Here is an 11,144-nt window from a genome sequence, read left to right on the forward strand (position 1 = left end):
GTGTGATGCCTGTGACATGCCCTGCGCCTCCAATCTTCGAAGAACTGGATTCGCAATTCCGGGCTCAAACACCGGATTCCCTATGATGGGGTAAAGCGGGGAAGGCGACGCGGAGATTATAGGGTTGGATAGAAGCGGCCGAACAGTAATCAATGTCACCCCCACTGTGGGGTGGGAGCGTATAGAATGGGGGAGATCCCCCACAATCCACGGTGCCCCACCAAGGGGAGCAGAAAGCTGCTGCCACTCGATCTGCACCCACAGTTTACCCGCAAAGTGCCTTCGCCAATCCAAGATGCGACTGAGATGTACTGCTTGATAGTATTTCTTCACACCTGGAAGGGCCAAACCTCCAAATTGTTTAGGCAAGGTCAGATGACTGCGGGATAGGCGAGGCCGCCCGTTAGCCCATATAAATCGAATGAAGATCGTATGGACTTGTGGAAAAAAAGAAGACGGAATCTTGACGGGAAGAGCCTGCAAAAGGTAGAGAATTTTGGGAAGAATCGTCATCTTGAGAAGATTACAGCGTCCGAACCAGGAATGCAAGCCTGTGTTCCAGGAGGCTAAGAGCTTACGAATGTTAACCAGAAGAGCGGGAAAGTTCAATTCATAAATCTGCAATAAGTCCGGAGAGATCTGGGTGCTAAGATACGTAAGTGCCGTCGCGGTCCATCGAAACGGCAAAGTCGAGGATAGATGTGACAAGAGAGGCTTCGGTATCTCCACCCCCAGAGCCTCCAATTTGTGAAAATTATTCTTCAATTTAGAGCAGTAACCATACTGCTCTATTTCCCGTACGTGGTTCGGTGCCGAAACGATAGGATTAGCGAGCGAAAAGAGCATGTCATCCGCGGACACCTATACTTTGCAGTCCAGATCCCCTGTCTTGACCCCAGTAATGTCAGGATTGGACCGAACCCTACACAGGAAGGGTTCCAGAGAAAGTGCAAAGAGCAAAGGGGAGAGTGGGCACACTGAACTTTATGCTTTTACCAATACGTTTATATTGCTGATCCTATTATGGGATTGTGCATTTAAACCTATATTTTCTACTATATTGTTTTTTTATTGTTGATTTTCATTCAAGATTGGACTTTTTTTTATCACTTTTAGCACTTTTTTTTGGACTTTATTTTGATGTGTTTTCACACTGTTGTTCATTCACCTTTTCTTAAAATTGCAATATATGATAACTTTTAAGATTTACCCTTTACTCAAAATAAAGTATTTGAGAGGAATGTAAAAAAAGAAGCATGTTGCATTATTTCTTTTTTCTTGGGTCTTTTTTTTTATATATATAATTACCCACATCTGTATATTAAATGTATTTTGCATACATACATCCTATGTGCTGTTTAATACTCTACAATTTAATCTAGCTGACCATTTATATACCTGTAACTTTTAGAAACATATTTAATTGATCAAGTCAGCTGTTTTATGGTTGTATTTAGGATGGTCATTCATGTGGGGGCGCAGGTCTTTAGTGGTACAGAGTTAGAGTGTGACGTTATCGCACACTTGCATGGCGGCTGGTACTGCGACTGTGCGGTTTAATCTTATGCATTGCTCTTTACTCACTTACTTGTTTGTCTTTACTCACCTAAATATAAGTGCAATACTATTTTTAATAAAGAAGACTTGATTGTACTACACTATGGGGCCTCTCCCTGTTTGTGCTTTATATACAGTATTTGACTGCTCATATGCCGTATTTGGAGCAGAATTCGTGGTGTGCTTTTTTCATATGAGGATTATATCACACATCAGATCCCCCTTTTGGGGGTCTGACAATAAGAGTGTTGACCATCCTTTGGGATGGAAAAAGCGCATTTGACCTCTATAATCTGAATCTATGGTCTGGTAAGAAGCCCTTTTGCTTGAGAAGCACTTTTAGCGCTGGAACTTTTTCACTATGGATGTTTTGGAGCATGGAGCACTTTCATTACATATCATTTATTATGGACTATATGTTTACATGAACTTTTTTTAATTAAATAATTATTTTGTCACTTTGATCACTAACTGTGCATATAAATCTAGTAAATTAATTGATTATTTCATATTTATTATTTATGAATTACAGGTACTAATAAATGTTTGTTTGTTCACAATCAATTTTTTTCATTTGAAGGGACAGCACACTTTTTTATGTACAGATACACAATTTTGTTGGTCTTGTGTGGCTACTTCTGCTTGTTCTGCAACTTCCTTTGATCTCTTTACCTGCCTAACCTACTCAACTGTGCACATGAGTGTTGATGTACATTAACAAAGGCTCTGATTGGTAATCTTCAAAAGGCTACTTTTCTTTAAAGCATTTATTTGGGGGAAATTCTTTTGAAATAGCTCTATTTGTGTTTCTTGTCCACCATCAATGGCTTATCTTCTGTTGAATCCCTCACCCTTCCTCTTTATTGAGACGTTACTCCTGCTCTACATTTTTGCTCTAATACGTGGCTTATGGACCTCCTAGCATTGACCCTTGTAGTATTTTTTAAATAAACTTCTGTCTGTCGCTTGGTGCCCTTAGAGGATTTGACTGCTGATTTGCTGAGACTATTCTGGGTTGACCATGTGTCGTTGTCTCACTCACTCTGGTTTGATTTATGACTATTTGACCCACCATTTGTTTCTCATTTGACCCTACCTAGGCCACAGCCACCTTGTTCAGGCTTTATAATTAATTGTATAAGTTCCTAGAGGCACCTGAGTACTGAAAATGCATATAAAGCATACCAGTAGGGTGGATAATAAGGCAGAGTGTTGCAACAGTGGTTGCCAAGCCTGCACTTTTTATATATATTTTATTTAGGATAAAACAGTGACTCACATGCTGTTTTTTTTTTTTTTTCATAAAAGCTAAAGCGCATCGGAATGTTTTCATTTATTCAATTGAATCATCACTGTGATTACATTTTGCTTCCAAACTCTCTCGACAAAAACAGACAACACAATTAATTTATTGAATGTGTATTCGAAGTTCAATCCTTTAAGCTTCTTTTTGCAAAACAAAGCATATTTCTTTATTCAAAAACTAAACTTATATGGATTTTTACTTCACTGTCCATTTGTGAGTAGTTTACAACATAACAGCGAAAATGTTCTTAGACTTTAAGGTGCTTGAAGCATATGGCATAGAAATCTATTATTATCATAGCTCCTGGCATTTAAATTGAGTGAATGGATTCAATGCTGCAGTTCAGATGCTTGCTGTAAGTGATCTGTAATGTGCAGAGGTGGTTCATTGTGTACGCATTTAAACACCTATAGCACACAGAAAAGTTAAGTGCAACAAAATAGAAGCATAAGGCATAAAAATTATGTTTAAGGCCTTTTTAGGTTTATTAACAAGTTTGATTTAACCCAACACTGACAAGTTCAGTCTTGCAACTAATTAAACATGTATGCATATGGTTTGTAAATGAAACATTATTTAAAATCCTGCCTATGTATTACAACGATTATTCAAAGCAATCCCACATTTTAAGTTCCAGTGAAGAATTGGCTATGATTGATCTGCTATATAAACCAGTGGTTCATCATAGAATGCCAACTGATATATACAATGCCAGAAGTTCATAGAATAGTAATTATGGCAGCCACAACTGACTTTGGCATTTTGTATATTAGGCATTTCTAATTGAAAAAAAATGGTATCTGTTAAAGCCTACAGGAGACATTTAGAACTGTACCACAAACTAAAATTATTATTCAGTGCAGCATCTATCTATATGATGTAATCATCAAAAATGTGAAGAAAAAATAATAATACAGTGATGTTCAGCCCTTTTTAGTTATCTTAGTTTTATAGAAGTTAGTTATGTGTTAAAATAATTTGCTAATACTGCTGTAATAATGTTTGAGACTTTTGCCCACACTAGAACTCTTGATAGATAAGGGTCCCATTCTGTTGTGTAACCAGTCTGGGTCAAACTGACCAAAGTATTAACATACGCAGATAATGACCTTGTTGGACAGTCTATGAGACGCCTTTGAGATGACTTGCAATTTCCATGTGTTCTAATGAGAGTGTTTTTCTATATAAACTGTGAGCAAATAAACATTTATCAGGTAATTCTGAACGAATCATTATGCAGTCTGTGTCGTGGGTTTAATCAGTTTGACCTCCAGGCCTGCAGAGTTCAGAAGTCAACCAGGTCGAGTCCGCAAAGTCTACCCCTTGGAGTGGTCAACGCCAACAGTTCTGAAGGTCCCACACGAGATGGTCAACGCCCATGTCCGGTAAGTGTTGAAAGTTTCTTTTGCCTTACTATTACCTCTGGGTCACCGACCATATCTAGAGTAATACCTGTTGGCTGTATAGACTTGAAAAAAAGGTGTTTTGGTGACACTAGGACCTCTGGTGGGTCCCGGGTCCTTTTTGTAAGTGACCCGACTAGGTTCTGGAGACCTATAAATATTATAAACAGTACTGTAAAATTGACTGACCGGTTGAAACAACCCCTGAGATTCAGATATTTTTCTTTCCTTTGCTATTTTTCCTGTCGCATAGAAGTATAAGATAAATGTTTAATATGTGTATTGTTTGTCTATAATGGTAGGAAAACCTTCTTGATAGCCACTATACCTGAGAGGTATTGGTCAAGACTCAGAACAGGGTTTTTTTTTTGTTCCAGAAGGGACACCCCGAGTCCAAAAGAAAGTATAAGGTTTAATTTATAAAACCTTATAAAACACAAATAGAGCTATTTATAAAGGGGTACTAGGTATCAAGTGAATATGTGAATGTGTAAATCCTAGAGACATGTTTTATTAAGTGAGAGAATATTGGTATTTGTTTTGTTATGGAAATGGTCGGGAATATTTGGTGAGTAATATTCCTGGAAGTAAATTAAGGTAGAGGAACAGTCTACCTGAAGTTAAAGTGTTAAGAATTAATGTATATTGTTTTGTGAAGTATACTGAAGGTTTTAAGTCTAAGAGACTCTGTCTAGGTGACAGAAGGGTTTTCCCATACTTCTTGGGAGACCTACAATGAGAAGTAGTAATTCGTTTTCCCGGGAAGGAGATAATGATGTGTTATGATTAAAGGATTATGCTTAGAAGATAGACAAGCTTTCCCATATTTCCCAGGTAATCCACAATGGGATAAGGAATATATGTAAAGGGGAGGTGAAAACTGGTTAACTTATGCCCCCTATTAGTATAAAAAGGCTATAAGGCCAAAAAATAATAAGGATAATAAAGAGGCTCCAAGTCTCCACCCTGTGGAGAAACTGAGGTTCTGCTCAAATGCAGAAAAATCACATCTGGGACATCCGGGACATCCACCCCCGTATGTCCCCAGTCCCCCCATCGCTAAAGGCACTGATGATGTAAGGGAAAGAGAGAAGGAGAAGACAGTGGAGGAAGACGGAGCTGTAGGGGGGGGGGGGGAGGTGGTGCCAAGGTAGAGGCAGGAATGAGCTACCTTTCAGGGCCCCTATCTTACTGTGGGGCACACATTAGTAGAGTTGTCAGAAATAAATGACACAGTTAAACATTGCCCAAAGCCCACAGTTACCCCGGGAGGTACACTAGCCTAATTAAAGAGGGCATGTTTAGGAAGAAGAGGAAGAAGTTTTGTAGCCGCAGATGGGAAAAGCGTATCTCATTCTACACTTGTAACATCATTACTGCAAGCGATTCAGCTCCCCAAGAAAATAGCTGTAATGCATTGCAAGGCGCATACAGGGGAACAGACAGAAATAGCTAGAGGAAATACACTAGCTGACATGGCTGCTAAGACAGTGGCCATTACCTAGGAAAGACATGAATTTAATTATTGCTGGCATAGTGGGGAGGAAGGCAAGAAAGCCATGTAGGAAGATGTTGAGAAGGAGTTAGTCCTCATTACCCACAGCAATTGCTTGTAAGCAGAAGTTAGGTGAAACTGTCCTGGAGTTTTGGACAAGGTTTAAAAAATGTATGGACTCATGAGTCGGTTTAACTGTCACCCAGGAGTGGCACAGCCTCATGAGTCAGACATTTATCAGTAATTTTAAAGTCCCAGTATATGCTGAGGTTTCAGACTGGGCTGATAAAGGCATGCATGGTTTTCAAAAAGCCATAATAGAAAAAGATGCAGCTGGCTGTTTTTGATCTGCTGAAAGGAAAACAGCCTGTGAGCGCGCATTTCCAAGGGCGTTATCAGAGAGACAGAAGAAGGGGGGGGATGCAGAGGCAGGGTAGGAAATTTTCAAACTAGGACCCTCTACAATAATAAACCACAACAACAAAGGACAGGATGTTTCAACTGTGGGGATTTAAGTCACTGGAAGAGGGATTGCCCTTATGAGGATTGATGTGGTAGTGGTCCCCCCACAATTGAACAAACTCACAACAGCCTCACAACAACATCACAACAGTGAGTGGATTTACAGTGACATCGGGATCCAGGGGTAATGGGCCATAAATCCCCTGGATGCAGGATTGATTCCATGCCCCCCTTGGAGGGAGGATGGAGTCAGGCATATATTAGATTATTGGCCAAAGGTATATTTAAAGAAATAGTATTAACTCACAAAGCCCCCGTTTCTTGCTGCGAACATTCATTTTCCAAGGCAGACATCGCAGCCATTTTTTTCACCAGTCAGGCACACAGAATGTTTATGTAAAGCTGCGATGTTGACCTTGACGCTGGTACATTCCTAGGGAGGGGGTCACTTTTTGCACTGAGCTAGTGTGTCCCAGCATTCCCACACATATGCAATAATTTTTTATGGAATTTTTGGACTTTTGCCATTTATACATTTGTGTATAAAGTGTAGGAACCGCTGGGAAGAGTAATAATATTGAAGAAAGGTTATTTTTTATAGAATTATAGATAATGAGAAATTACATTTTGCAAATGGGTCCCTATGTGAAAGGGAGCTCTGGTGCAACATTTTGGAAATTGGCTACTTGCCAAGAAAGGGTTCAAATGTAAATATCTTTGTTCCTGTTATAGTTATGAAATGTATTTTTGGACAGAAAGGGTTACCGCAATTAGTCTGACCATTGGACCCTGTTGACACCAAGCCAAAAGTTTCAAATCAGATTAACTTTTTATCTGATTACAGTTTTTGAGTGATATTTTAGGGGTGTCCTCTATTGAAGGAGGGGAACCTCTGGTCAGGTTTTTGTAAAGATTGGCACGAGGTCAAACATTTTTAGTAAGATTGGCACGGAGCCAAAAAGTTTTTAGTTTTATCTAATTGTAGCATGCAAGTGGTATCTGATGTGCCATCTCTACTGATGGCCATACCATCCGATGCTACCCACTTTACAGTGATTGGTTTAAATAATGAGTTTTTTTTAGTGTCCTAGTGGACGAGGAGACACAGCCATCTTTGTTTCTTGTTTTTCAGTCCAGGTAACTAACCTGGTGTAGAAATGCCTCAGGGCTATGTGGACAGTTCAGTTGTCTGCTCTATAGTTCTCCAGACCACGCAAGAGGGGATGGACACCTGTCAGTCCTGCTACAATATGTGGATGACATATGTAGTCACTCTGTGGAGACCAGTCAGAACGAGTGAGTTTATTAAAGTATTTACATGTATGTGGACACAAAGTGTCACAGGAAAATGACAATGGTGTCAGGAAAGTGTAGTTTACCTTGGTTTTGTTCTCACAGAGGGGGAAAGGAGAGTCAGTCACAAAAGAGCTGCGGCTCTAGTGGGTCTTGCCAGCCCACAGTGGGTCTTGCTCACCCACAAACCAGGATCATTGATGGCAATGGATCCAACTGCTCCTATTTTATGACAACATTTTGAGACAAGCCACAGGTCCAGAAATGTCACAAGAAATGTTGAATGCATTTTATGTATCTGAAAAATGCTATGGTTTTAGCGCCTGCACTGGGCCTCCCAAATTACGGAAAAATGTTTTGTGTTTATGCAAGGAACAATTGTAAGACCATAACAGGTGTACTTGCCCAAGAGTATGGTGGTAAACTTTGCCCTACAGTTTTTGTCCAAAGATTGTTGCAGTCCAGGTCTAAGGCATGCCTGAAGTGATTCCAAGCATAAGCATCTTGTGAGATGGTAATAGGGATGGCCACATCATTTGCCCTAGGTAGGCCCCAGTTTTGAATGGGTTACTGGGATTAAAGGGTGTGTTACACCACAACATGATTGTATAGACATAGTATATCAGGACAGCCATAGAGGGAGCAGAGGATGTTTTTGTAGATGATTCCTGCTCTATGCCAAAATATCACACATTGTTAGAGCTACAAACGCATGCTACAGAACAGGTTTTAAGGAATTAGGTGATGATTTAGAAAACGTTGAGAATAGCCTTTTTCTAAAAGAGGGGAGATCTTGTATCCCCGCAGCAAGCGCCGCAGCTAGCGCCCCACTGTCTATTGCCTAGTATTATGGAATAGGACACAGGGGGTGGGAAAGAACATAACTGAAGTTTTTTTTTGCATTTACAGGCCTAAATTAGTGAAAGCATATGTTGCTAGGTGCATCACCTGTATTAGGAACAATACAAACAAACACTTAAGGCCAAACATGAGTATCTGCAAATAGATTTCACACATAAGCCCAATACAGGAAAGAAACAAGAGTTAATAGTGGACATGTTCAGCAGATGAGTAGAAGCTTTTAGGACCACAAAAGGGAGATGCCCACACGGTGGCACGCATTCTCAGTCAGGAGATTATTCCTGGATGGGGGTGCCTGTTTTGAATTAGTTCTAATAATGGTCCAGCTTTCATATCAAAAAAGATGTCAGAAACTAGTTAAAATCCTGAAAATAGATTGTCATCCACAAAGTTCAGATATAGTGGAAAGGATGAATAGGACAATCAAAAACAAGTTGAGAAAAGGTAAAAAGTAATTTAAATTTTGAATCAAGTGGAATGAAAAAGTTGCTCGCACCTTTCTTTTCTCTTTACAGGTACCAACCCATCCCTTGAAGGAAGGAGATGAAGTAGTGATCAAGCTGTCCCCACATCACAAGACCAAGGCTGGATTTTGTTTTGAACCAAAAGACAAAGGTAGTCGCAGTGACCAGAATTGCTGTCCTTGTGGAAACCCAACAAGCCCGGATCCATGCCAGTCGAGTAAAAAAAGGTCAAGGTGGATTGTATGAAGAAAGACAAAGAGACAGATAAAGACACAGATAAAAGGAGGAGAAGCGGTGTTGAAAATCCTCGAAGAGCGAGTGAAGCAGGTTTTATAGTCTCTAAAAATTTGCAAAATTACTGTTTTCATAGCAAAGAACTTTGGCAAGCTGAGGGTTTTTTTGATGGCACTAGTATTTTTAGTGTTCATCCCAACCTGGATCATAACTAACTGTATATATCACCCAGCGGATCTGGGGCCCCTTGGAGGAATATGAGGGACCCCTACAGACACCAGCCCAGACATAGTATCAGTGACGCCTCAGAAAAGGAATAAAATAGCCCTGTCCCATAATTCACCCTCCCAGATAGCCACCACACAAACAAATGACATGACACAACTTTGGTATAATTCCTCTAACACACAAGTAGCTACTTTTATAGTGCCTTATGTAGCAATATTCCCTGGTAGTGATGATACCATACGGTATTATGATAGGAGATTAGGCCCAGGAACTGTATTTATATGTGTCACGGACAAATATTGGGGAGACAATTGTGACTATTGGGGATCAATGGGTTGGAACACGGGAGACGATTGAGATTACAAACCTACTACTAGCAAGGATAAAAATGGGAAGAAACTTATCAGCAGAATGACAATTGTTAAACATCATGTTCCCAAACAATTTAGACTGACCATAGAGAATCCTAGTCCAGAAGATAGTGGAACTTACGTTTTGGCTATCTGGTGGAGTTCAGGGTACACTAGCTTCAGAAAGCCTTTTCAGCTAAGAAACATGTATGGCTCTTCTGAGTGGCCATCACAGGTACAAGAGACAAATCCTTTAAGGCCCCATGTGCAGACTTTGGGAGAAATAGTAGCTATAGCAGATCCCACTTTTGAGGATGCTATGGCCATAGAGACAGGGTTCTCTGATGTAAACTTATGGTTAGAATGGATGAGGTATAGTGCTAGGTCACATAACATGTCGTATTGTTATGTCTGTGGAGGAGTAAGGCCGCACCTAGGTACAGTGCCTCTTAACATCCCTGAGAATATGGAGACTTGTTTTCTCAGCCTATATACCAATACCTCTAGTAACCATTCTAACTGCGAAACATGGAAAAAGGAATATCCCATTATAACTAAAGAGTCTGGGTCCACTGGATCTGTCACCATTTACCCAGGTAGCTACACATGCTATTCCAGACACAGTGGTGGGGGTAGATTTTTAGGAAATTTTACAGAGGGTTATTGCTCCACCTACAGGTCTACTGTTATAGAGAATCAAACAATGTCTTTGGGAGACATATATTGGATATGTGGAGATATGAAAATAAGGACTAGGCTGCCCAGGAAGTGGACAGGAGAATGTGCCCTTGCTAAAGCAATAATGCCCCTACACATATTCACTGAAAATAGAAAAAAACACACATCAGTTAAAGGGGAACACTAAAACTACAGGGAAACAAAAGAGAGAGAGGTCCCCATGGGTAGTTTTGACCCACATGTTTATATAGATGCCATAGGTGTTCCAAGAGGGGTCCAAATGAGTTTAAGGCCCGAGATCAAGTAGCGGCTGGATTTGAATCGTTGTTCCCCATAGTTACCGCTAATAAGAATGTAGATTGGATAAATTACATTTATTATAATCAACAGAGGTTTGTTAATTACATGCAAGATGCCCTTCAGGGAAAAGCAGAACAATTAGAGTCCACCTCACAAATGGCTTTTCAGAATCGGGTAGCATTAGATATGATTCTTGCAGAGAAAGGAGGTGTCACATGATAGAGAAAATGCTGCACATACATTCTTAGTAACACTGGTCAAAATGGAAAGGTCACATTAGCTATCCGAAAGCTAGAGAGTTTGTCGGTTGAGCTTAAGAAGAATTCAGGCCTTACCAATCCGTGGGATGAGTTTTTCTCGGGATCAGGTATTTTTGGGTGGTTAAAGGGGATTGCTACCACCATAATATTAGTGGTAGTTCTTATTTTTATTTTATATGCGTTTTTTAAGCTTGCTATAATATGCCTTGCCAGGAGTGTCACTCCTACTCCCCATACATATATGCAATATTTG

At 40.1% G+C, this 11,144-nt stretch overlaps 1 pseudogene across 1 annotated transcript; it reads left to right on the plus strand.

The window, feature by feature from the left end:
- Nucleotides 1-9,714: 9,714 nt before the first annotated feature.
- Nucleotides 9,715-10,850, plus strand: LOC309550451 (annotated as a pseudogene). Its single transcript has one exon. The product of its transcript is annotated as an uncharacterized misc_RNA (transcript).
- Nucleotides 10,851-11,144: the final 294 nt, after the last annotated feature.

The sequence above is a fragment of the Pelophylax lessonae genome (assembly GCF_965119305.1).
Source record: "Pelophylax lessonae genome assembly, chromosome: 3".
NCBI lineage: Eukaryota > Metazoa > Chordata > Amphibia > Anura > Ranidae > Pelophylax > Pelophylax lessonae.